The sequence below is a fragment of the Pseudophryne corroboree genome, chromosome 6 (genome assembly GCF_028390025.1).
Source record: "Pseudophryne corroboree isolate aPseCor3 chromosome 6, aPseCor3.hap2, whole genome shotgun sequence".
NCBI classification, from domain to species: domain Eukaryota; kingdom Metazoa; phylum Chordata; class Amphibia; order Anura; family Myobatrachidae; genus Pseudophryne; species Pseudophryne corroboree.
In genome coordinates, this window is record NC_086449.1 from 687,758,752 (window position 1) to 687,783,802 (window position 25,051).

General features: G+C 46.6%; 15 non-coding genes and 2 pseudogenes across 15 annotated transcripts; 6 read left to right on the plus strand and 11 right to left on the minus strand.

The window, feature by feature from the left end:
* Nucleotides 1–569: 569 nt before the first annotated feature.
* LOC134938081 (U1 spliceosomal RNA) lies at nt 570–732 on the minus strand. The gene has a single exon (XR_010180733.1). It is a non-coding gene; the product is annotated as a U1 spliceosomal RNA (small nuclear RNA).
* Nucleotides 733–884: 152 nt separating this feature from the next.
* Nucleotides 885–1,048, minus strand: LOC134938025 (U1 spliceosomal RNA). Its single transcript, XR_010180696.1, has one exon. It is a non-coding gene; the product is annotated as a U1 spliceosomal RNA (small nuclear RNA).
* Nucleotides 1,049–1,719: 671 nt separating this feature from the next.
* On the minus strand, nt 1,720–1,882 carry LOC134938048 (U1 spliceosomal RNA). Its single transcript, XR_010180713.1, has one exon. It is a non-coding gene; the product is annotated as a U1 spliceosomal RNA (small nuclear RNA).
* A 152-nt stretch (nt 1,883–2,034) lies between these two features.
* Nucleotides 2,035–2,198, minus strand: LOC134937997 (U1 spliceosomal RNA). The gene has a single exon (XR_010180672.1). It is a non-coding gene; the product is annotated as a U1 spliceosomal RNA (small nuclear RNA).
* Nucleotides 2,199–2,872: 674 nt separating this feature from the next.
* On the minus strand, nt 2,873–3,035 carry LOC134938082 (U1 spliceosomal RNA). The gene has a single exon (XR_010180734.1). It is a non-coding gene; the product is annotated as a U1 spliceosomal RNA (small nuclear RNA).
* Nucleotides 3,036–3,187: 152 nt separating this feature from the next.
* Nucleotides 3,188–3,351, minus strand: LOC134938002 (U1 spliceosomal RNA). Its single transcript, XR_010180677.1, has one exon. It is a non-coding gene; the product is annotated as a U1 spliceosomal RNA (small nuclear RNA).
* A 671-nt stretch (nt 3,352–4,022) lies between these two features.
* On the minus strand, nt 4,023–4,185 carry LOC134938049 (U1 spliceosomal RNA). The gene has a single exon (XR_010180714.1). It is a non-coding gene; the product is annotated as a U1 spliceosomal RNA (small nuclear RNA).
* A 152-nt stretch (nt 4,186–4,337) lies between these two features.
* Nucleotides 4,338–4,501, minus strand: LOC134937976 (U1 spliceosomal RNA). Its single transcript, XR_010180654.1, has one exon. It is a non-coding gene; the product is annotated as a U1 spliceosomal RNA (small nuclear RNA).
* A 6,074-nt stretch (nt 4,502–10,575) lies between these two features.
* Nucleotides 10,576–10,649, minus strand: TRNAN-AUU (transfer RNA asparagine (anticodon AUU)). Its single transcript has one exon. It is a non-coding gene; the product is annotated as a tRNA-Asn (tRNA).
* Nucleotides 10,650–11,918: 1,269 nt separating this feature from the next.
* LOC134938069 (U1 spliceosomal RNA) lies at nt 11,919–12,060 on the plus strand (annotated as a pseudogene).
* Nucleotides 12,061–12,752: 692 nt separating this feature from the next.
* LOC134937961 (U1 spliceosomal RNA) lies at nt 12,753–12,916 on the plus strand. The gene has a single exon (XR_010180642.1). It is a non-coding gene; the product is annotated as a U1 spliceosomal RNA (small nuclear RNA).
* A 152-nt stretch (nt 12,917–13,068) lies between these two features.
* Nucleotides 13,069–13,203, plus strand: LOC134938147 (U1 spliceosomal RNA; annotated as a pseudogene).
* A 702-nt stretch (nt 13,204–13,905) lies between these two features.
* LOC134937950 (U1 spliceosomal RNA) lies at nt 13,906–14,069 on the plus strand. The gene has a single exon (XR_010180632.1). It is a non-coding gene; the product is annotated as a U1 spliceosomal RNA (small nuclear RNA).
* Nucleotides 14,070–14,221: 152 nt separating this feature from the next.
* LOC134938144 (U1 spliceosomal RNA) lies at nt 14,222–14,384 on the plus strand. The gene has a single exon (XR_010180775.1). It is a non-coding gene; the product is annotated as a U1 spliceosomal RNA (small nuclear RNA).
* Nucleotides 14,385–15,055: 671 nt separating this feature from the next.
* On the plus strand, nt 15,056–15,219 carry LOC134937924 (U1 spliceosomal RNA). Its single transcript, XR_010180610.1, has one exon. It is a non-coding gene; the product is annotated as a U1 spliceosomal RNA (small nuclear RNA).
* Nucleotides 15,220–21,851: 6,632 nt separating this feature from the next.
* Nucleotides 21,852–21,967, minus strand: LOC134938638 (U5 spliceosomal RNA). The gene has a single exon (XR_010181156.1). It is a non-coding gene; the product is annotated as a U5 spliceosomal RNA (small nuclear RNA).
* A 286-nt stretch (nt 21,968–22,253) lies between these two features.
* Nucleotides 22,254–22,370, minus strand: LOC134938689 (U5 spliceosomal RNA). The gene has a single exon (XR_010181198.1). It is a non-coding gene; the product is annotated as a U5 spliceosomal RNA (small nuclear RNA).
* Nucleotides 22,371–25,051: the final 2,681 nt, after the last annotated feature.

The following is a 25,051-nucleotide window of genomic DNA, read 5'->3' on the forward strand; positions in this document are numbered from 1 at the left end:
TGCAGGGAGAACACATATTTTCAGATGAACATGGGAGGGCAGAAGGCTGCCTAATACTGAAGCACCCCCAAACAACAAACCAAATGCAACAACTAGTGCAAGCATTCCTGGGGGAAGGCCTGCCGCAGATGGATTTGCATATGGTGATGTCATCCAAGCAGTGGGTCAAAGTTGGCTTCAACCTTCGTCTGCATATGAAAAGAGAAAAGGGGCGTGCAGGGCATGGCGGCCTTTTGGGGTGCTTGGATGACCCTTAGTTTGCATTAAACACCCCCACCCTCCTTCGGTGTGGGTCTCATGTTGGCCATGCCCCAGCCCCTGAAGCATTCAAGCTGATTTCTTGCAGCAGCTTGGCACTGTAACAGCTCCAGAGCTGCTCTGTAAGGCAAGTAAAAGGGTGTGGGCCCTGCAGCACTACCTGTAGTTTGCATTGTGCATTGGAAGGCACAAAGTAAGCAGACAGGAGGAGAAGTCAGGATAGTGCACAAGGGTATAAAAGGGAGGGGCTCAAGAAAAAAGAAGTGGAAACAGACAGCAAACTAGGCTGTAGAGAGACCTGAGACAAAGAGATCTGAATTATACGAGAGCCGACCAGGGGAAACACAAATTCTGCAGTCAAGTTTCCCACATTTGGGGAAATCGCAGGGGCAGCACACCCAGAGTGCAATGGGTGAGCCTTGCCCTGGGAGAAGCACCTTCATGATCATAGTATCTCACCTGGCAGGTAAGTAGGAGTTGGGCTAGAGCTGGGGAGGGTCGCTGCTCGGGCACCCCCCTGTCAAGTGAAGGAGATCCAACTGAGGCAGCACAAGGGAACTCTCGAAAGAAGAACAAGGCTAGAGGAAGATCTGAGACAAAGAAATCTGACTTTTACCAGAGCTGACCAGAGGAAAACACAAACACAGTCCCCCACTACAACAAATAATGCAGTCGAGTTACCTACATTTGGGGAAATCACAGGGGTCAGCATACCCAGAATGCAATGAATGAACCTCACCCTGGGAGAATAATCTTCATGACCATGGTATCTCCTATGCAAAATAAGTATGATTTGGGATAGGGCTGGGGAGGGCCGCTGCTCAGGCACATCTCTGTCAAGTAAAGGAGATTCAACTGAGGCAGCACAAGGGAACTCTCATCTGGGGACAACAACTGCAGGGAGAACACATATTTTCAGATGAACATGGGAGGGCAGAAGGCTGCCTAATACTGAAGCACCCCCAAACAACAAACCAAATGCAACAACTAGTGCAAGCATTCCTGGGGGAAGGCCTGCAGCAGATGGATTTGCATATGGTGATGTCATCCAAGCAGTGGGTCAAAGTTGGCTTCAACCCTCGTCTGCATGTGAAAAGAGAAAAGGGGCGTGCAGGGCATGGCGGCCTTTTGCGGCGCTTGGATGACCCCTAGTTCGCATTAAACACCTCCACCCTCCTTCGGTGTGGGGCTCATGTTGGCTATGCCCCAACCCCTGAAGCATACAAGCTGATTTCTTGCAGCAGCTGGGCACTGTAACAGCTCCAGAGCTGCTCTGTACGGCAAGTAAAAGGGTGTGGGCCCTGCAGCACTACCTGTAGTTTGCATTGTGCATTGGAAGGCACAAAGTAAGCAGACGGGAGAAGTCAGGATAGTGCGCAAGGGCATAGAAGGGAGCAGCTCAAGAAAAGAGAAGTGGAAACAGACAGCAAACTAGGCTGGAGAGAGACCTGAGACAAAGAGATCTGAATTATACGAGAGCCGACCAGGGGAAACACAAATTATGCAGTCAAGTTTCCCACATTTGGGGAAATCGCAGGAGCAGCACACCCAGAGTGCAATGGGTGAGCCTTGCCCTGGGAGAAGCACCTTCATGATCATAGTATCTCACCTGGCAGGTAAGTAGGATTTGGGCTAGAGCTGGGGAGGGTCGCTGCTCGGGTACCCCCCTGTCAAGTGAAGGAGATCCAACTGAGGCAGCACAAGGGAACTCTCGAAAGAAGAACAAGGCTAGAGGAAGATCTGAAACAAAGAAATCTGACTTTTACCAGAGCTGACCAGAGGAAAACACAAACACAGTCCCCCACTACCACAAATAATGCAGTCGAGTTACCCACATTTGGGGAAATCACAGGGGTCAGCATACCCAGAATGCAATGAATGAACCTCACCCTGGGAGAATAATCTTCATGACCATGGTATCTCCTATGCAAAATAAGTATGATTTGGGATAGGGCTGGGGAGGGCCGCTGCTCAGGCACATCTCTGTCAAGTAAAGGAGATTCAACTGAGGCAGCACAAGGGAACTCTCATCTGGGGACAACAACTGCAGGGAGAACACATATTTTCAGATGAACATGGGAGGGCAGAAGGCTGCCTAATACTGAAGCACCCCCAAACAACAAACCAAATGCAACAACTAGTGCAAGCATTCCTGGGGGAAGGCCTGCCGCAGATGGATTTGCATATGGTGATGTCATCCAAGCAGTGGGTCAAAGTTGGCTTCAACCTTCGTCTGCATATGAAAAGAGAAAAGGGGCGTGCAGGGCATGGCGGCCTTTTGCGGTGCTTGGATGACCCTTAGTTTGCATTAAACACCCCCACCCTCCTACGGTGTGGGTCTCATGTTGGCCATGCCCCAGCCCCTGAAGCATTCAAGATGATTTCTTGCAGCAGCTTGGCACTGTAACAGCTCCAGAGCTGCTCTGTAAGGCAAGTAAAAGGGTGTGGGCCCTGCAGCACTACCTGTAGTTTGCATTGTGCATTGGAAGGCACAAAGTAAGCAGACAGGAGGAGAAGTCAGGATAGTGCACAAGGGTATAAAAGGGAGGGGCTCAAGAAAAAAGAAGTGGAAACAGACAGCAAACTAGGCTGTAGAGAGACCTGAGACAAAGAGATCTGAATTATACGAGAGCCGACCAGGGGAAACACAAATTCTGCAGTCAAGTTTCCCACATTTGGGGAAATCGCAGGGGCAGCACACCCAGAGTGCAATGGGTGAGCCTTGCCCTGGGAGAAGCACCTTCATGATCATAGTATCTCACCTGGCAGGTAAGTAGGAGTTGGGCTAGAGCTGGGGAGGGTCGCTGCTCGGGCACCCCCCTGTCAAGTGAAGGAGATCCAACTGAGGCAGCACAAGGGAACTCTCGAAAGAAGAACAAGGCTAGAGGAAGATCTGAGACAAAGAAATCTGACTTTTACCAGAGCTGACCAGAGGAAAACACAAACACAGTCCCCCACTACAACAAATAATGCAGTCGAGTTACCTACATTTGAGGAAATCACAGGGGTCAGCATACCCAGAATGCAATGAATGAACCTCACCCTGGGAGAACAATCTTCATGACCATGGTATCTCCTATGCAAAATAAGTATGATTTGGGATAGGGCTGGGGAGGGCCGCTGCTCAGGCACATCTCTGTCAAGTAAAGGAGATTCAACTGAGGCAGCACAAGGGAACTCTCATCTGGGGACAACAACTGCAGGGAGAACACATATTTTCAGATGAACATGGGAGGGCAGAAGGCTGCCTAATACTGAAGCACCCCCAAACAACAAACCAAATGCAACAACTAGTGCAAGCATTCCTGGGGGAAGGCCTGCAGCAGATGGATTTGCATATGGTGATGTCATCCAAGCAGTGGGTCAAAGTTGGCTTCAACCCTCGTCTGCATATGAAAAGAGAAAAGGGGCGTGCAGGGCATGGCGGCCTTTTGCGGCGCTTGGATGACCCCTAGTTCGCATTAAACACCTCCACCCTCCTTCGGTGTGGGGCTCATGTTGGCTATGCCCCAGCCCCTGAAGCATACAAGCTGATTTCTTGCAGCAGCTGGGCACTGTAACAGCTCCAGAGCTGCTCTGTACGGCAAGTAAAAGGGTGTGGGCCCTGCAGCACTACCTGTAGTTTGCATTGTGCATTGGAAGGCACAAAGTAAGCAGACGGGAGAAGTCAGGATAGTGCGCAAGGGCATAGAAGGGAGCAGCTCAAGAAAAGAGAAGTGGAAACAGACAGCAAACTAGGCTGGAGAGAGACCTGAGACAAAGAGATCTGAATTATACGAGAGCCGACCAGGGGAAACACAAATTATGCAGTCAAGTTTCCCACATTTGGGGAAATCGCAGGAGCAGCACACCCAGAGTGCAATGGGTGAGCCTTGCCCTGGGAGAAGCACCTTCATGATCATAGTATCTCACCTGGCAGGTAAGTAGGATTTGGGCTAGAGCTGGGGAGGGTCGCTGCTCGGGTACCCCCCTGTCAAGTGAAGGAGATCCAACTGAGGCAGCACAAGGGAACTCTCGAAAGAAGAACAAGGTTAGAGGAAGATCTGAGACAAAGAAATCTGACTTTTACCAGAGCTGACCAGAGGAAAGCACAAACACAGTCCCCCACTACCACAAATAATGCAGTCGAGTTTCCCACATTTGGGGAAATCACAGGGGTCAGCATACCCAGAATGCAATGAATGAACCTCACCCTGGGAAAACAATCTTCATGACCATGGTATCGCCTATGCAAAATAAGTATGATTTGGGATAGGGCTGGGGAGGGCCGCTGCTCAGGCACATCTCTGTCAAGTAAAGGAGATTCAACTGAGGCAGCACAAGGGAACTCTCATCTGGGGACAACAACTGCAGGGAGAACACATATTTTCAGATGAACATGGGAGGGCAGAAGGCTGCCTAATACTGAAGCAACCCCAAACAACAAACCAAATGCAACAACTAGTGCAAGCATTCCTGGGGGAAGGCCTGCAGCAGATGGATTTGCATATGGTGATGTCATCCAAGCAGTGGGTCAAAGTTGGCTTCAACCCTCGTCTGCATGTGAAAAGAGAAAAGGGGCGTGCAGGGCATGGCGGCCTTTTGCGGCGCTTGGATGACCCCTAGTTCGCATTAAACACCTCCACCCTCCTTCGGTGTGGGGCTCATGTTGGCTATGCCTCAGCCCCTGAAGCATTCAAGCTGATTTCTTGCAGTAGCTGGGCTCTGTAACAGCTCCAGAGCTGCTCTGTACGGCAAGTAAAAGGGTGTGGGCCCTGCAGCACTACCTGTAGTTTGCATTGTGCATTGGAAGGCACAAAGTAAGCAGACGGGAGAAGTCAGGATAGTGCGCAAGGGCATAGAAGGGAGCAGCTCAAGAAAAGAGAAGTGGAAACAGACAGCAAACTAGGCTGGAGAGAGACCTGAGACAAAGAGATCTGAATTATACGAGAGCCGACCAGGGGAAACACAAATTATGCAGTCAAGTTTCCCACATTTGGGGAAATCGCAGGAGCAGCACACCCAGAGTGCAATGGGTGAGCCTTGCTGTCACGTTTGAATAGAGAAAGGAGGATCACAAATTATATGTGATCTAAGGTGTGGTGATTACCTGCAGGAATAATCACCAATAATGTTTTCAAGTGACTGTATATATATAATTTTGTATTCTTTCAGCCGAGATGTGACAACATGGCTGACATGCAATGTCCTGCATTTGACCCCCATAGGTCCAGGCCAAGAGAGATCTGCAGTCCATTTAAAGTAATCCAAAACTGGGATTGATATTTTAGCTTTTATTTTTACTTAAAGTACAATAACTTTTACCATTTTAATTTGTTTTAATAGTATATTGACAGTATTGTTTTCTTTCAAAAATCCACTTAATTTTCTTTACCCTATTATTAAAATGGTAATTGACAAAAACAAACTACATTGTCACCAGAAGAGCAATACAAAATGTACAAGTGATATATTAAAATCATCTTTCCAGCTTGAATTTCAATGATGCATTGGGGCAACAATTTTGTGAGAAACATCTTCACCCTTAAATAAAGATTTTCTTAATTCCTTACCTGTGTGCTAATTAGATATCACCTTGTTTTCACATTAAACAGACTTCCACATGAGAAAGCAGCATGAGAATGCTTATTAGCCTTTGTCAGTATGTACTTTTGCAAAGTGTCGCTGTGGCGCAATCAGTTAGTGTGTACGGCTATTAACCAAAAGGTTTGTGGTTCAATCCCACCCAGGGATGTAATTGACCTTGTTATCAGATTTTGGTGATCTTTAAGTGGACAAGTCAAAATTTCGAAAACCCCTGTTATGGTGTAGGGTACCTGGCCTTCTTGCTGCAATTGTTCATGCCGTTGGCTTGTGTTCTGTTGAATGCCACGTTCTGCCACGTTCTGCGGCATGCTTAAGGTGTGAGCTGGTAAGATGCTCACCTTAGTTTAACAATAAATCCTTTCCTCGAAATGTCCGTCTCCCTGGGCACAGTTCCTATAACTGGAGTCTGGAGGAGGGGCATAGAGGGAGGAGCCAGTTCACACCCTTTGAAAGTCTTAAAGTGCCCATGTCTCTTGCGGATCCCGTCTATACCCCATGGTTCTTAATGTGACCCCAGCATCCTCTACGGACTAAGAGAAAAGAATGCCCTTGCGCACTATCCTGACTTCTCCTCCCGTCTGCTTACTTTGTGCCTTCCAACGCACAATGCGAACTACAGGTGGTGCTGCAGGGCCCACACCCTTTTACTTGCCTTACAGAACAGCTCTGGAGCTGTTACAGTGCCAAGCTGCTGCAAGAAATCAGCTTGAATGCTTCAGGGGATGGGGCATGGCCAACATGAGCCCCACACCAAAGGAGGGTGGGGGTGTTTAATGTGAACTAGGGGTCATCCAAGCACTGCAAAAGGCCGCCATGCCCTGCATGCCCCTTTTCTCTTTTCATATGCAGATGAGGGTTCCAGTCAACTTTGGCCCACTGCTTGGATAACATCACCGTATGCAAATCCGTCTGCTGCAGACCTTCCCCCAGGAATGCTTGTACTAGTTGTTGCATATGGTGCTTCAGTATTAGGCAGCCTTCCGCCCTCCCATGTTCATCTGAAAAGATGTGGTCTCCCTGCAGTTGTTGTCCCCAGACGAGAGTTCCCTTGTGCTTCCTCAGTTGAATCTCCTTAACTTGACGGGGGAGGGGCTGCCCGAGCAGCCACCCTCCCCAGCCCTATCCCAACTCATCCTTATTTTGCATATGAGATCTCTTGATCATGAAGATTGTTCTCACAGGGTGAGGTTCATCCATTATATTTTAAAATAGGAAGGTACAAATTACATATTTGAATTGCATCTATGTGCTGGATTCAAATGTCCCCCCCCCCCCTTCCTTTCTCAATTGTGCCCGTCAGCAGCTATTCTAAGGTTGCTGCCAATGGGTGTGACACATTAATTTCTTCTGTGGGGTACACTGGACTCCACAAGGATTCACATTGGGGTGTAGAGTAGGATCTTGATCTGAGGCACCAACCGGCTCAAAGCTTTTGACTGTTCCCAAGAAGCTCAGTGCATTCTCCTCTATAACCCCGCTTCCATGAACAGGGAGCTCAGTTTGTAGTTGGTGCCTTCAGTAGCAGGCCAATTAACAGGGGCCTGCCTCAGGCAGCCTATTCTTAGCTATTAATTTTGACAAGAAAAGAAGAACTTGTTTTATGAGAATCTACAAGGGCTGCAGCAGGCTAGGTCTAATAGACATCTTTACGGCAGCTTCATCACTCCCAGCGGCGCTGTATACTCCCGTGCCCTGGTTGCTGGGTCACTGCAGCGGAGGCTCCGGTTTCATCCTAAGGTCAGTCACACACACACCACCCTTCCGGATCACGAGGCCGCTGATGAAGGGGAGCGAGGCCGTAGGGGGTGGGCCGTGTGCGCACTGCGGTGGACACTGATTACAGGGCAGCCGCTCCACTAGCCACCAGGTACAGTTAAGGAGCACAGGTCTGGGGGTTTTTCTCCTATATTAACCCAATTTTGTACTGCCCGCAGCGCATTGTGATAGGTAATAGGGCCTGATTCAGGTTGGATTGCAATCACAATAAGCGATCCAACTGCAAAAATTGCTAAGAGCATACGCATGTGCCTGCATTTTCTGCGGCACCCCGCAGAGAATGTGATCGCCTCTGCCTGTCAATCGGGGCGGGGAAGGGGGGGAGAGGTGGGTCAGCAACACTCCATTTCCAAGTCAGGGATGGAGCGGTGCGGGGGCAAGGCTTCAAAATGGGGTCTGCAACGGAGGAGACACAGGGGGCATGGTCACAGCGGCTGTATGACATCACATTCAGCCGCTGTGATCACAAAAATGGTGGCGGCTTCCTGCGCGCACATACAGTCTGCACCAGCAGGAGGCTACACCATTTTTTATGATCACGCTGAACTGCAGTGCGACTGCAATTACAGCATGGTCAAGAAGGGAGGCGTCATGCTGGGTGGCCATGTCCTGTCACTGTGCAGGAGCCAGCACCGCTCACACACTAGTCCCCGGGTGCAGCCCCCAACCCCCGGGACACCCGGAGCAACAAAATGTAGATTCAGGCCACCAGGCCACGCCCCTACCTATGAAACCATGCCTCCTTTTTACCATTGCGCTGCTTATCTGCGCGCACTGCATTACAATCTCCTTCGCCACCTCTCTGGGTGTCACCAGTGATAGTGACACCTCTGCCATGCTTGTAGCAGCTGGTCCTAAGATCTACGCCTCAAACCCTGAGTGTTTGCCCTTGTGACTTGTTGATCATCATAGCGAAGCAGATGCTTACAGAAAACTGCAGGGGCTTAGATTGAAAATAAAAAAATTGATGGGTATAAGGTAGAGAGGAGCGGGTTCGGTTCTCCGAGAACCGAATTCCCCACGAACTCCACGTGGTTTACACTGGTCCAAGGCAGGCTCGGTTGTTCCCGCCTGACTCGGAAAACCTGAACAAGGGAAAATGTCATCATCCCGCTGTCGGATTCTCGCGAGATTCGGATTCCATATAAAGAGCTGCGCGTTGCTGCCATTTTTACTCGTGCATTGAAGAGAGAGCGGAGAGGACGTGGCTATGTTCTCTCAGTGGAAATCTCAATATCAGTGCTCAGTATCAGTGGTTACTTATTGCTGCTCAGTAATACTAGTAGTGTGTCTCTCCTGCTCAGTGTCAGTTCTCAGTAGTATCCTCATCAGTGCTCAGTATCACTGCTCATTGTCTTGTGCTGCATTGTGGTGCTCAGCATACTACAGTACATTACTAATAGTCCAGTGCTGCATCTTGCTGCTCAGTGTCAGTTCTAGTATCCTCATCAGTGCTCACTATCACTGCTCATTGCATTGTGGTGTTCTGTATACTACAATAACATAGTAATATAGTAACATAGTTTTTGAGGTTGAATAGAGGCAAATTGCCCATCGTGTTCAACCTGTTTTAAGTTGTGATGATTCTACATACTTGCTGAATAATGTTTTATGACTAGTTAGCTACTATAACTCATGTTACCCCCGGATTAACCATGTTGATATTTTAAGTATTATAACCTTGGATAGCTTTTTCATTCAGAAATGTATCCATTCCTTTTTTAAATCCAATTACAGAGTCCGCCATTACCACCTTCCCTGGCAGGGAATTCCACATCCTGATTGCCCTAACAGTGAAGAAACCTTTCCTCCATTGCGTTCTGAACTTTCCTCCAGTCGCAGCGAGTGACCACGTGTTCTTTTAATAAATAATTCCTCTGATAACTCTTTGTTATGTATCTTTACATATTTGAAGATATTAATAATATCTCCTCTTAGGCACCTCTTTTCTAGTGTATAAATATTCAGCCTAGTAAGTCTTTCCTTATAGTCCAGTACTTTTAGGCCTTTAATCAATTTAGTCTTCAGGATCTCTTACACTTCCATGAGCAGCAGAGTAGTGCAATGGAAGCATGCTGGGCCCATAAGCCAGAGGTCGATTGATCGAAACTATCCTCTGCTATGTGCATTTTTTTTTTTATAATTAAAGTAATCAAAAACTGGGATTGATATTTTGGCTCTTTTATTTTTACTTAAAGTACAATAACTTTTATCATTTTAATTTGTTTTAATAGTATATTGACAGCATTGTTTTCTTTAAAAAATCCACTTAATTTTCTTTACCCTATTACTGAAATGGTAATTGACAAAAACAAACTACATTGTCACCAGAAGAGCAATGCAAAATGTACAAGTGATATATGAAAATCATCTTCCATCTTGAATTTCAATGATGCATTGGGACAACAATTTGTGAGAAACATCTTCACCCATAAAGAAAGATTTTCTAAATTCCTTACCTGTGTGCTGATTAGATATCACCTTGTTTTCACATTAAACAGACTTCCCCATGAGGAAGCAGCAATGATGCAGTGACGTTTCCTGGTGTCAACCTGTATTATTTCAGTAGACATTGAAATGAGGATGCATCTTTGATGCCTTTCCAATGAAGCAAGTTTAATTCAGTAATAGGTGAAAAACCATTCCTACAAAGGTGTTAATCAGAGACTTGGCTTTGTGGACACTTTTCAGAGAGCAAATTTGTTAGCATAAACATAAAATCAGAAAATGAAGAGCTGTTTAATCACTCAATTGGACTTTTCTGCCAGCATAATTTTTTTTCTCTGCAACCCACTGCTAAATTGTGCTTCCTAGCTGTTTTTTTATAAAATCACTTAATCAAATCTAACTCTGATTACATCAGAGAAGGCCAGGTACCCTACACCATAAGGGGGGTTTTTGAAATTTTGACTTGTCTACTTAAAGATCACCAAAATCTGATTACAAGGTCAATTACATCCCTGGGTGGGATTGAACCACCAACCTTTTGGTTAATAGCCAAACATGCTAACCGATTGCGCCACAGAGACACCTTGCAAAAGTCAATACTGACAAAGGCTAATAAGCATTCATCTAGAACGTTTCCTAGAAAAACTTTAAAAAGTCAATAATCTGGAGAATTTTTGTAAGAAACACATTGGTACTTTCCCATGATGAGTGAGTGCTTCAGGATTTCTTGCACTTACATGGGCTATTAACCAAAAGGTTGGTGGTTCAATCCCACCCAGGGATGTAATTGACCTTGTCAACAGATTTTGGTGATCTTTAAGTAGACAAGTCAAAATTTCATACCCCCTCTTATGGTGTAGGGTACCTGGCCTTCTCTGACGTAATCAGAGTTAGATTTAATTAAGTGATTTTATAAAAAACAGCTAGGAAGCACAATTTAGCAGTGGGTTGCAGAGAAAAAAATAACATTTTAAACCTACCGGTAATTTTTTTTTCTCGTAGTCCGTAGAGGATGATGGGGACTCCGTAAGGACCATGGGGGATAGACGGGCTCCGCAGCAGACATGGGCACTTTAAGAAAGACTTTTGATCTGGGTGTGCACTGGCTCCTCCCTCTATGCCCCTCCTCCATACCTCAGTTAGAGAAACTGTGCCCAGAGGAGACGGACAGTACGAGGAAAGGATTTTTGTTAATCCAAGGTCAAGATTCATACCAGCCACACCAATCACACCGTATAACTTGTGATATACTACCCAGTTAACAGTATGAAAACAACATAGCATCAGTCCAAGACCGATGAAAACTAACATATAACCCTTATGTAAGCAATAACTATATACAAGTCTTGCAGAAGTAGACCGCACTTGGGACGGGCACCCAGCATCCTCTACGGACTACGAGAAAAAGATTTACCGGTAGGTTTAAAATCTTATTTTCTCTTACGTCCTAGAGGATGCTGGGGACTCCGTAAGGACCATGGGGATTATACCAAAGCTCCCAAACGGGCAGGAGAGTGCGGATGACTCTGCAGCACCGATTGAGCAAACAGGAGGTCCTCCTCAGCCAGGGTATCAAACTTATAGAACTTTGCAAAGGTGTTTGAACCAACTTTGACCCACTGCTTGGATGACATCACCATATGCAAATCCATCTGCGGCAGGCCTTCCCCCAGGAATGCTTGAACTAGTTGTTGCATTTGGTTTGTTGTTTGGGGGTGCTTCAGTATTAGGCAGATCTTCCTCTAGCCTTGTTCTTCTTTCGAGAGTTCCCTTGTGCTGCCTCAGTTGGATCTCCTTCACTTGACAGGGGGGTGCCCGAGCAGCGACCCTCCCCAGCTCTAGCCCAACTCCTACTTACCTGCCAGGTGAGATACTATGATCATGAAGATGCTTCTCCCAGGGCAAGGCTCACCCATTGCACTCTGGGTGTGCTGCCCCTGCGATTTCCCCAAATGTGGGAAACTTGACTGCATAATTTGTGTTTCCCCTGGTCGGCTCTCATATAATTCAGATCTCTTTGTCTCAGGTCTCTCTCCAGCCTAGTTTGCTGTCTGTTTCCACTTCTTTTTTCTTGAGCCCCTCCCTTCTATACCCTTGTGCACTATCCTGACTTCTCCCGTCTGCTTACTTTGTGCCTTCCAACGCACAATGCAAACTACAGGTAGTGCTGCAGGGCCCACACCCTTTTACTTGCTTTACAGAGCAGCTCTGGAGCTGTTACAGTGCCCAGCTGCTGCAAGAAATCAGCTTGAATGCTTCAGGGGCTGGGGCATAGCCAACATGAGCCCCACACCGAAGGAGGGTGGAGGTGTTTAATGCGAACTAGGGGTCATCCAAGCGCCGCAAAAGGCCACCATGCCCTGCACACCCCTTTATTCTTTTCATATGCAGACGAGGGTTGAAGCCAACTTTGACCCACTGCTTGTATGACATCACCATATTCAAATCCATCTGCGGCAGGCCTTCCCCCAGGAATGCTTGCACTAGTTGTTGCATTTGGTTTGTTGTTTGGGGGTGCTTCAGTATTAGGCAGCCTTCTGCCCTCCCATGTTCATCTGAAAATATGTGTTCTCCCTGCAGTTGTTGTCCCCAGATGAGAGTTCCCTTGTGCTGCCTCAGTTGAATCTCCTTTACTTGACAGAGATGTGCCTGAGCAGCGGCCCTCCCCAGCCCTATCCCAAATCATACTTATTTTGCATAGGAGATACCATGGTCATGAAGATTGTTCTCCCAGGGTTAGGTTCATTCATTGCATTCTGGGTATGCTGACCTCTGTGATTTCCCCAAATGTGGGAAACTCAACTGCATTATTTGTGGTAGTGGGGGACTGTGTTTGTGCTTTCCTCTGGTCAGCTCTGGTAAAAGTCAGATTTCTTTGTCTCAGATCTTCCTCTAGCCTTGTTCTTCTTTCAAGAGTTCCCTTGTGCTGCCTCAGTTGGATCTCCTTCACTTGACAGGGGGGTGCCCGAGCAGCGACCCTCCCCAGCTCTAGCCCAACTCCTACTTACCTGCCAGGTTAGATACTATGATCATGAAGTTGCTTCTCCCAGGGCAAGGCTCACACATTGCACTCTGGGTGTGCTGCCCCTGCGATTTCCCCAAATGTGGGAAACTTGACTGCATAATTTGTGTTTCCCCTAGTCGGCTCTCATATAATTCAGATCTCTTTGTCTCAGGTCTCTCTCCAGCCTAGTTTGCTGTCTGTTTCCACTTCTTTTTTCTTGAGCCCCTCCCTTCTACACCCTTGTGCACTATCCTGACTTCTCCTCCTGTCTGCTTACTTTGTGCCTTCCGATGCACAATGCAAACTACAGGTAGTGCTGCAGGGCCCACACCCTTTAACTTGCCTTACAGAGCAGCTCTGGAGCTGTTACAGTGCCAAGCTGCTGAAAGAAATCAGCTTGAATGCTTCAGGGGCTGGGGCATGGCCAACATGAGCCCCACACCGAAGGAGGGTGGGGGTGTTTAATGCGAACTAAGGGTCATCCAAGCGCCGCAAAAGGCCGCCATGCCCTGCATACCCCTTTTCTCTTTTCATATGCAGATGAGGGTTCCAGCCAACTTTGGCCCACTGCTTGGATGACATCACTGTATGCAAATCCGTCTTCTGCAGACCTTCCCCCAGGAATGCTTGTACTAGTTGTTGCATTTGGTTTGTTGTTTGGGGGTGCTTCAGTATTAGGCAGCCTTCTGCCCTCCCATGTTCATCTGAAAATATGTGTTCTCCCGGCAGTTGTTGTCCCCAGATGAGAGTTCCTTTGTGCTGCCTCAGTTGAATCTCCTTTACTTGACAGAGATGTGCCTGAGCAGCGGCCCTCCCCAGCCCTTTCCCAAATCATACTTATTTTGCATAGGAGATACCATGGTCATAAAGATTGTTCTCCCAGGGTGAGGTTCATTCATTGCATTCTGGGTATGCTGACCCCTGTGATTTCCCCAAATGTGGGAAACTCAACTGCATTATTTGTGGTAGTGGGGGACTGTGTTTGTGTTTTCCTCTGGTCAGCTCTGGTAAAAGTCAGATTTCTTTGTCTCAGATCTTCCTCTAGCCTTGTTCTTTTTTCGAGAGTTTCCTTGTGCTGCCTCAGTTGGATCTCCTTCACTTGACAGGGGGGTGCCCGAACAGCGACCCTCCCCAGCTCTAGCCCAACTCCTACTTACCTGCCAGGTGAGATACTATGATCAGGAAGGTGCTTCTCCCAGGGCAAGGCTCACCCAATGCACTCTGGGTGTGCTGCTCCTACGATTTCCCCAAATGTGGGACACTTGATTACATAATTTGTGTTTCCTCTGGTCGGCTCTCGTATAATTCAGATCTCTTTGTCTCAGGTCTCTCTCCTGCCTAGTTTGCTGTCTGTTTCCACTTCTCTTTTCTTGAGCCGCTCCCTTCTATGCCCTTGTGCACTATCCTGACTTCTCCCGTCTGCTTACTTTGTGCCTTCCAACGCACAATGCAAACTACAGGTAGTGCTGCAGGGCCCACACCCTTTTACTTGCTTTACAGAGCAGCTCTGGAGCTGTTACAGTGCCCAGCTGCTGCAAGAAATCAGCTTGAATGCTTCAGGGGCTGGGGCATAGCCAACATGAGCCCCACACCGAAGGAAGGTGGAGGTGTTTAATGCGAACTAGGGGTCATCCAAGCGCCGCAAAAGGCCGCAATGCCCTGCACACCCCATTTTTATTTTCATATGCAGACGAGGGTTGAAGCCAACTTTGACCCACTGCTTGGATGACATCACCATATGCAAATCCATCTGCTGCAGGCCTTCCCCCAGGAATGCTTGCACTAGTAGTTGCATTTGGTTTGTTGTTTGGGGGTGCTTCAGTATTAGGCAGCCTTCTGCCCTCCCATGTTCAACTGAAAATATGTGTTCTCACTGCAGTTGTTGTCCCCAGATGAGAGTTCCCTTGTGTTGCCTCAGTTGAATCTCCTTTACTTGACAGAGATGTGCCTGAGCAGCGGCCCTCCCCAGCCCTATCCCAAATCATACTTATTTTGCATAGGAGATACCATGGTCATGAAGATTGTTCTCCCAGGGTGAGGTTCATTCATTGCACTCTGGGTATGCTGACCCCTGTGATTTCCCCAAATGTGGGAAACTCGACTGCATTATTTGTGGTAGTGGGGGACTGTGTTTGTGCTTTCCTCTGGTCAGCTCTGGTAAAAGTCAGATTTCTTTGTCTCAGATCTTCCTCTAGCCTTGTTCTTCTTTCGAGAGTTCCCTTGTGCTGCCTCAGTTGGATCTCCTTCACTTGACAGGGGGTGCCCGAGCAGCAATCCTCCACAGCTCTAGCCCAACTCCTACTTACCTGCCAGGTGAGATACTATGATCTTCACTGTTAGGGCAATCAGGATGTGGAATTCCCTGCCAGGGAAGGTGGTAATGGCGGACTCTGTAATTGGATTTAAAAAAGGAATGGATACATTTCTGAATGAAAAAGCTATCCAAGGTTATAATACTTAAAATATCAACATGGTTAATCCGGGGGTAACATGAGTTATAGTAGCTAACTAGTCATAAAACATTATTCAGCAAGTATGTAGAATCATCACAACTTAAAACAGGTTGAACACGATGGGCAATTTGTCTCTATTCAACCTCAAAAACTATGTTACTATATGTTACTATATTACTATGTTACTGTAGTATACAGAACACCACAATGTAATGAGCAGTGATAGTGAGCACTGATGAGGATACTAGAACTGACACTGAGCAGCAAGATGCAGCACTGGACTATTAGTAATGTACTGTAGTATGCTGAGCACCACAATGCAGCACAAGACAATGAGCAGTGATACTGAGCACTGATGAGGATACTACTGAGAACTGACACTGAGCAGGAGAGACACACTACTAGTATTACTGAGCAGCAATAAGTAACCACTGATACTGAGCACTGATATTGAGATTTCCACTGAGAGAACATAGCCACGTCCTCTCCGCTCTCTCTTCAATGCACGAGTAAAAATGGCAGCAACGCGCAGCTCTTTATATGGAATCCGAATCTCGCGAGAATCCGACAGCGGGATGATGACATTTTCCCTTGTTCAGGTTTTCCGAGTCAGGCGGGAACAACCGAGCCTGCCTCGGACCAGTGTAAACCACGTGGAGTTCGTCGGGAATTCGGTTCTCGGAGAACCGAACCCGCTCCTCTCTACCTTATACCCATCAATTTTTTTATTTTCAATCTAAGCCCCTGCAGTTTTCTGTAAGCATCTGCTTCGCTATGATGATCAACAAGTCACAAGGGCAAACACTCAGGGCTTGAGGCGTAGATCTTAGGACCAGCTGCTACAAGCATGGCAGAGGTGTCACTATCACTGGTGACACCCAGAGAGGTGGCGAGGGAGATTGTAATGCAGTGCGCGCAGATAAGCAGTGCAATGGTAAAAAGGAGGCATGGTTTCATAGGTAGGGGCGTGGCCTGGTGGCCTGAATCTACATTTTGTTGCTCCGGGTGTCCCGGGGGTTGGGGGCTGCACCCGGGGACTAGTGTGTGTGCGGTGCTGGCTCCTGCACAGTGACAGGGCATGGCCACCGAGCATGACGCCTCCATTCTTGACCATGCTGTAATTGCAGTCGCACTGCAGTTCAGCGTGATCATATAAAATGGTGTAGCCTCCTGCTGGTGCAGACTGTATGTGCGCGCAGGAAGCCGCCACCATTTTTGTGATCACAGCGGCTGAATGTGATGTCATACAGCCGCTGTGACCACGCCCCCTGTGTCTCCTCCGTTGCAGACCCCATTTTGAAGCCTTGCCCCCGCACCGCTCCATCCCTGACTTGGAAATGGAGTGTTGCTGACCCCCCTCTCCCCCCCCCCCCGCCCCGATTGACAGGCAGAGGCGATCGCATTCTCTGCGGGGTGCCGCAGAAAATGCAGGCACATGCGTATGCTCTTAGCAATTTTTGCAGTTGGATCGCTTATTGTGATTGCAATCCAACCTGAATCAGGCCCTATTACCTATCACAATGCGCTACGGGCAGTACAAAATTGGGTTAATATAGGAGTAAAACTCCCAGACCTGTGCTCCTTAACTGTACCTGGTGGCTAGTGGAGCGGCTGCCCAGTAATCAGTGTCCACGCCAGTGCGCACACGGTCCACCCCCTACGGCCACGCTCCCCTTCATCAGCGGCCTCGTGATCCGGAAGGGCGGTGTGTGTGTGACTGACCTTAGGAAGAAACTGGAGCCTCCGCTGCAGTGACCCAGCAACCAGGGCACGGGAGTATACAGCGCCGCTGGGAGTGATGAAGCTGCAGTAAAGATGTCTATTAGACCTAGCCTGCTGCAGCCCTTGTAGATTCTCATAAAACAAGTTCTTCTTTTCTTGTCAAAATTAATAGCTAAGAATAGGCTGCCTGAGGCAGGCCCCTGTTAAGAGGCCTGCTACTGAAGGCACCAACTACAAACTGAGCTCCCTGTTCATGGAAGCGGGGTTATAGAGGAGAATGCACTGAGCATCTTGGGAACAGTCAAAAGCTTTGAGCCAGTTGGTGCGTCAGATCAAGATCCTACTCTACACCCCAATGTGAATCCTTGTGGAGTCCAGTGTACCCCACAGAAGAAATTAATGTGTCACACCCATTGGCAGCAACCTTAGAATAGCTGCTGACGGGCACAATTGAGAAAGGAAGGGGGGGGGGGGGGGGGATTTGAATCCAGCACATAGATGCAATTCAAATATGTAATTTGTACCTTCCTATTTTAAAATATAATGGATGAACCTCACCCTGTGAGAACAATCTTCATGATCAAGAGATCTCATATGCAAAATAAGTATGAGTTGGGATAGGGCTGGGGAGGGTGGCTGCTCGGGCAGCCCCTCCCCCGTCAAGTTAAGGAGATTCAACTGAGGACGCACAAGGGAACTCTCGTCTGGGGACAACAACTGCAGGGAGACCACATCTGTTCAGATGAACATGGGAGGGTGGAAGGCTGCCTAATATTGAAGCACCATCAAATATCAAACCATATGCAACAACTAGTACAAGCATTCCAGGGGGAAGGTCTGTAGAAGACGGATTTGCATACGGTGATGTCATCCAAGCAGTGGACCAAAGTTTGCTGGAACCCTCATCTGCATATGAAAAGAGAAAAGGGGCATGCAGGGCATGGCGGCCTTTTGCGGTGCTTGGATGACCCCTAGTTCGCATTAAACACCCCCACCCTCCTTTGGTGTGGGGCTCATGTTGGCCATGCCCCATCCCCTGAAGCATTCAAGCTGATTTCTTGCAGCAGCTGGGCACTGTAACAGCTCCAGAGCTGTTCTGTAAGGCAAGTAAAAGGGTGTGGGCCCTGCAGCACCACCTGTAGTTCGCATTGTGCGTTGGAAGGCACAAAGTAAGCAGACGGGAGGAGAAGTCAGGATAGTGCGCAAGGGCATCCTTTTCTCTTAGTCCGTAGAGGATGCTGGGGTCACATTAAGAACCATGGGGTATAGACGGGATCCGCAAGAGACATGGGCACTTTAAGACTATCAAAGGGTGTGAACTGGCTCCTCCCTCTATGCCCCTCCTCCAGACTCCAGTTATAGGAACTGTGCCCAGGGAGACGGACATTTCGAGGAAAGGATTTATTGTTAAACTAAGGTGAGCATCTTACCAGCTCACACCTTAAGCATGCCGCAGAACGTGGCATTCAACAGAACACAAGCCAACGGCATGAACAATTGCAGCAAAAAGCTGACCAGAACCATAACACAACATGTGTATAACCACAAGTAATAACTGCAGACACAGTATGGACTGGGACGGGTGCCCAGCATCCTCTACGGACTAAGAGAAAAGGATTTACCGGTAGGTATTAAAATCCTATTTTCTCATACGACCTAGAGGATGCTGGGGTCACATTAAGAACCATGGGGTTATACCAAAGCTCTTGAACGGGTGGGAGAGTGCGTACGACTCTGCAGCACCGAATGACCCAACTTGAGGTTATCATCAGCCAAGGTATCAAACTTGTAAAACTTAGCAAAAGTGTTTACTAAATAGCTGCTCGGTAAAGTTGCAATGCCGAGACTCCCCGACCAGCTGCCCAGGATGAACCCACCTTTCTAGTAGAATGGGTCTTCACCTAATTCAGTAACGGCAATCCTGCCGTGGAATGAGCATGCTGAATCTTACCACAGATCCAGCGCATAATGGTCTACATGGAAGCAGGACACCCAATCCTGTTGGGAGCATACAGGACAAACAGAGCCTCTGTTTTCCTAATCTGAACCGTTCTGGTGACATAAATTTTCAAAGTTCTGACCACAGCCAGAGACTTTGACTCAACGAAGGTGTCAGTGGCCAAAGGCACCATGTGGAAAGATGAACCACCTTCGGCAGAAATTGTTGACGTGTCCTCAATTCTGCTCTATCTTCATGAAAGATCAAATAAAGGCTCTTGTGATACTGCATGGTTTGTACTGTTTTCCATGTGCTCCCAGATCTTTCAAGCAAGTAGCATGGTCAAGAAAGTTCTGTTTGAAAAGTAACAACATTTACTGTCATTGTTATAGAATTTGGGAGAAAAAACAAGAAGAAATCTGCACTGTTGACGCACTGGACAGAATGAATGAATCATAAAATATAACCTTTATTAAGTATGTATTAAAATTGGATAAATATTAATATTATTATCCCAAACTGCAGTGAAACATAAAGGTTAAAATCACAGAACTAACATACATGTGCATAAGAAGAATAAAGAGATGTGAAAAAAAGGTTTAAAAAGCGTGTCCGTGTGTGATTATTTTTGAAGGCACAACCCTGGCGGGGTTGTTTATATAGATATATATGTTGCTAATAATCACTTTCTAGCGTAATGTTATTAAATAGCTGTTAGTATCTATGTCGTCAGGTACCACTGGGTCGTATCCTATATACTCCCTTCACTCAATAGGGGTTACCTCCCGGGAAGCCATCCCCATTGGCGAATTTGTGGGGGTGATTGAGTATAACCGGTAAGCTAACCTCCAATTTGTGGGGTGCTTAGGTAGATGGGGATCACTTATTTCTCTGTGTCCCCTAAGACTATATTCCTAAATTCAATACCATAGGGGGATAGCTTTCTATATCGGATAAGGAATCACTTGATAGGGAAATCTCTATGCATCATGGAAAGATCATATTTATTAATATCCAAACTAAAAAAATGATGAATAGCTTTAATTTAGCTGTTTAGATATAGTTAATTGGCGAGATATACCAACAGGTGCGGTTGCCTTAAGGAATATGGCAATTCCAATATAAATAGCAGCCCTCCTTCATATAATCAGCCAGATCTTATTAAATCTGGTCCAGATATAGCCGTTCAGATATACTTAATTGACAACATATATCAATCGGTGGGGTTGCCTTAAGGAATATAGCAATTCCAATTCTCATATAAATAGCAACCTTCCTTCATATATTCAGCCAGATCTTATTTAATCTGATCTAGGCGTAGGCAATAATGCTTTCCTTAGAGGTATAGCCACCTCAATTCTTATTAGGAAGCAAAGTGTCTGTCATAATGGTTTATCCAATTCATCTAAGAAATAATATATTCCATGTGTCAGAGATTCATTACTCTCTATTTACACTGTTAAAGAGTTAATTCTTATTATGTTACAGTGTAATGAAATTATCATATAGGGAGATGTGGCAATTCCATGTGCTATATATATAATAACCCTTAGTGGTCCAGATTCCACAATGAGGAATTTTCTTATAAACCGCTGAAACACACAGCTGTTTGACTGACTTCCAAATATATCTATCTCACTTTGTAACAGTCTTATGATAGAGAAACTGTTACATATTCGGTCACTTAGTTATCTAAAGGTAAACAGACTCAGTGTGAGGGTAATATAATATATCAAATGCGCTGTCAATAATCGTGGTAACTGGTGTAATAATGTGGTATATTGAGTATGCTAGTAAGGCATATAACTGCTCTCCAGCCTTTAAGTGTTACCAATCAATTTGTTACACTGTAAAGGATTTATGGTGTCCTGTTAAGACATGCAGCTGCTAGGCTGACTCAAAGATTTATCCATTTGTAACAATTATGTAACAGTTATATACATGTTACTGGTATTACATAGAAATAGTATGACACAGGCCAGCAGTCCCATGTGTCTAGATTCCACAATAGGAGATTTTCTTTGTCTTATAAACTGCTGGAACACACAGCTGCTAGACTGACTTCAAATATATATATTACTTTGTAACAGTCTTATAGTAAAGAGACTGTTACACACTGTCATTTAGTTATCTCAAGGTTAGCAGATTCTGTGTGAGGATAGTGTTCTGTTAGAACATGCAGCTGCTAGGCTGACTCATAGAAAATGTATCCATTTGTAACAAATGACACATACAGCATTAAATTAATATCTATAGCAGCCCATGTGACATCTCTACTCTTATCATAATTGTCTGGTTATTGCCAATCTGGACAGCAGGAGTGATATATATTCACTAGTCCCAATATCCCATCATATAAATATACCCACACTGATATACTTTCTTATCAAGAGTTATTAGTAGCTATCTGTATGCACTTTAGACATTGTAATTGCTAAGTGACATCATATCTAGTGTATTCCTTTCTTATAGCTCAGCTTCTATTCCCTATTAGTGGAGACTAACAGCTAACATCATAATCATATATTTTTGTTTTATAACATTTCACATGAGTCAAATACACGCGACACGCCGTGCCCTACACGCGTGTTTCACTGCATCTATGGCAACTTACATTAAAGCTAACAAGAAAGCACACTCGATCTGTCTTTAAACTGATAAAAGAAACCCCAATAATATGGGGCATGCAAAAATTTAGATAAAACTCAGTTTTGCTCCTCTCCACGGAAATCTTTAGTAAAAGGCGAAAGATTTGTTCGTTCTGAAGAGAAACCAGAGCATGACCAAGATTCCACCTGTCGCCTGAGTGCCATGCCAGCAGTCCTCATTCAGCTCAAAGTGAGCACCCAATATGAAAGAAAGAAAGCAGATTTCTCACCAGGCTTCCCCTTGCTATAAGCATGGTTTGTACTCTTTTCCATGTGCTCCCAGATCTTTCAAGCAATTAGTATGGTCAAGAAAGTTCTGCTTGAAAAGAAACAGACATTTACTGTCATTGTTATACAAATAAACTTACATTAAAGCCAACAAGAAAGCTCACTCGTTCTGTCTTTAAACTGATAAAAGAAACCCCAATAATATGGGGCATGCAAAAATTGAGATAAAACTCAGTTTTGCTCCTCTCCACGGATAATCTTTAATAAAAGGCGAAAGATTTGTTCATTCTGAAGAAAAACCAGAGCATGACCAAGATTCCACCTGTCGCCTGAGTGCCATGCCAGCAGTCCTTATTCAGATCAAAGTGAGCGCCCAATTTGAAAGAAAGCAGATTTCTCACCTGGCTTCTCCTTGCTATAAGCATGGTTTGTACTGTATTCCATGTGCTCCCAGATCTTTCAATCAAGTAGCATGGTCAAGAAAGTTCTGTTTGAAAAGAAACAAACATTTACTGTAATTTCTATGCAAATGAGCTTTCATTAAAGCACACTCATTGGGGTACATTTACTAACATTCGTAATTTCCGAAAATAGGTCAAAGTTCAATCACGAATGACATCGACAGTGTAAAACTGCAACTTTTTGAATTGATTACGATGGATTTACTAAGCTGTCGTATTCGGGTTTTTCTTTTCTTCCGATGTCGATGTCATTCGTTTTTTTTTACCTAATTTTACGGCAGTGATTAGCAAAACACTGCCGTTTTTTTTTACAATCAATCTCCGCCGGATCTGTGTGATCCGTGCTGGGGTTCTTTTTTTTTTTTTTTTTTTAATTAAACAATGTAAAATCCCAAAAAAAAATGCGTGGGGTCCCCCCTCCTAAGCATAACCAGCCTCGGGCTCTTTGAGCCGATCCTGGTTGCAGAAATATGGGAAAAAAAATGACAGGGGTTCCCCCATATTTAAGCAACCAGCATCGGGCTCTGCGCCTGGTCCTGGTCCCAAAAATACGGGGGACAAAAAGAGTAGGGGTCCCCCGTATTTTTAAAACCAGCACCGGGCTCCACTAGCTGGACAGATAATGCCACAGCCGGGGGTCACTTTTATATAGTGCCCTGCGGCCGTGGCATCAAAAATCCAACTAGTCACCCCTGGCCGGGGTACCCTGGGGGAGTGGGGACCCCTTCAATCAAGGGGTCCCCCCCCCCCAGCCACCCAAGGGCCAGGGGTGAAGCCCGAGGCTGTCCCCCCCCATCCAATGGGCTGCGGATGGGAGGGCTGATAGCCTTTGTTGTAAAATAAAAGATATTGTTTTTAGTAGCAGTACTACAAGTCCCAGCAAGCCTCCCCCGCATGCTGGTACTTGGAGAACCACAAGTACCAGCATGCGGCGGAAAAACGGGCCCGCTGGTACCTGTAGTACTACCACTAAAAAAATACCCAAAAAAACAGAAGACACACACACCGTGAAAGTATAATTTTATTACATACATACACACATACATACATACTTACCTTATGTTCCCACGCAGGTCGGTCCTCTTCTCCAGTAGAATCCAAGGGGTACCTGTTGAATAAATTCTACTCACGAGATCCAGGGGTCCAGGCTCCTCTGCAAATCCAGGGATAATCCACGTACTTGAATAAAACAAAAAAACGGTTGCCCGACCACGAACTGAAAGGTGACCCTTGTTTGCACATGGGTCACCTGTCCACGAATGCCAGAAACCCACTTTGCCTTCTGGCTAAGTGGGTTTCTTCAGCCAATCAGGGAGTGCCACGTTGTAGCACTCTCCTGATCAGCTGTGTGCTCCTGTCCTCACTGACAGGCGGCACACGGCAGTGTTACAATGTAGCGCCTATGCGCTACATTGTAACCAATGATGGGAACTTTCTGCCCTGCGGTTGACCTAAAGTGACGTCACCGCTGAGCAGAAAGTTCCCATCATTGGTTACAATGTAGCGCATAGGCGCTACATTGTAACACTGCCGTGTGCCGCCTGTCAGTGAGGACAGGAGCACACAGCTGATCAGGAGAGTGCTACAACGTGGCACTCCCTGATTGGCTGAAGAAACCCACTTAGCCAGAAGGCAAAGTGGGTTTCTGGCATTCGTGGAAAGGTGACCCATGTGCAAACATGGGTCACCTTTCAGTTCGTGGTCGGGCAACCGTTTTTATGTTTTATTCAAGTACGTGGATTATACCTGGATTTGCCGAGGAGCCTGGACCCCTGGATCTCGTGAGTAGAATTTATTCAACAGGTACCCCTTGGATTCTACTGGAGAAGAGGACCGACCTGCGTGGGAACATAAGGTAAGTATGTATGTATGTGTGTATGTATGTAATAAAATTATACTTTCACGGTGTGTGTGTCTTGTGTTTTTTTGGGTATTTTTTTAGTGGTAGTACTACAGGTACCAGCGGGCCCGTTTTTCCGCCGCATGCTGGTACTTGTGGTTCTCCAAGTACCAGCATGCGGGGGAGGCTTGCTGGGACTTGTAGTACTGCTACTAAAAACAATATCTTTTATTTTACAACAAAGGCTATCAGCCCTCCCATCCGCAGCCCATTGGATGGGGGGGGACAGCCTCGGGCTTCACCCCTGGCCCTTGGGTGGCTGGGGGGGGGGACCCCTTGATTGAAGGGGTTCCCACTCCCCCAGGGTACCCCGGCCAGGGGTGACTAGTTGGATTTTTGATGCCACGGCCGCAGGGCGCTGTATAAAAGTGACCCCCGGCTGTGGCATTATCTGTCCAGCTAGTGGAGCCCGGTGCTGGTTTTAAAAATACGGGGGACCCCTACTCTTTTTGTCCCCCGTATTTTTGGGACCAGGACCAGGCGCAGAGCCCGATGCTGGTTGCTTAAATATGGGGGAACCCCTGTCATTTTTTTCACCATATTTCTGCAACCAGGATCGGCTCAAAGAGCCCGAGGCTGGTTATGCTTAGGAGGGGGGACCCCACGCAATTTTTTTTAAAAAAATAAG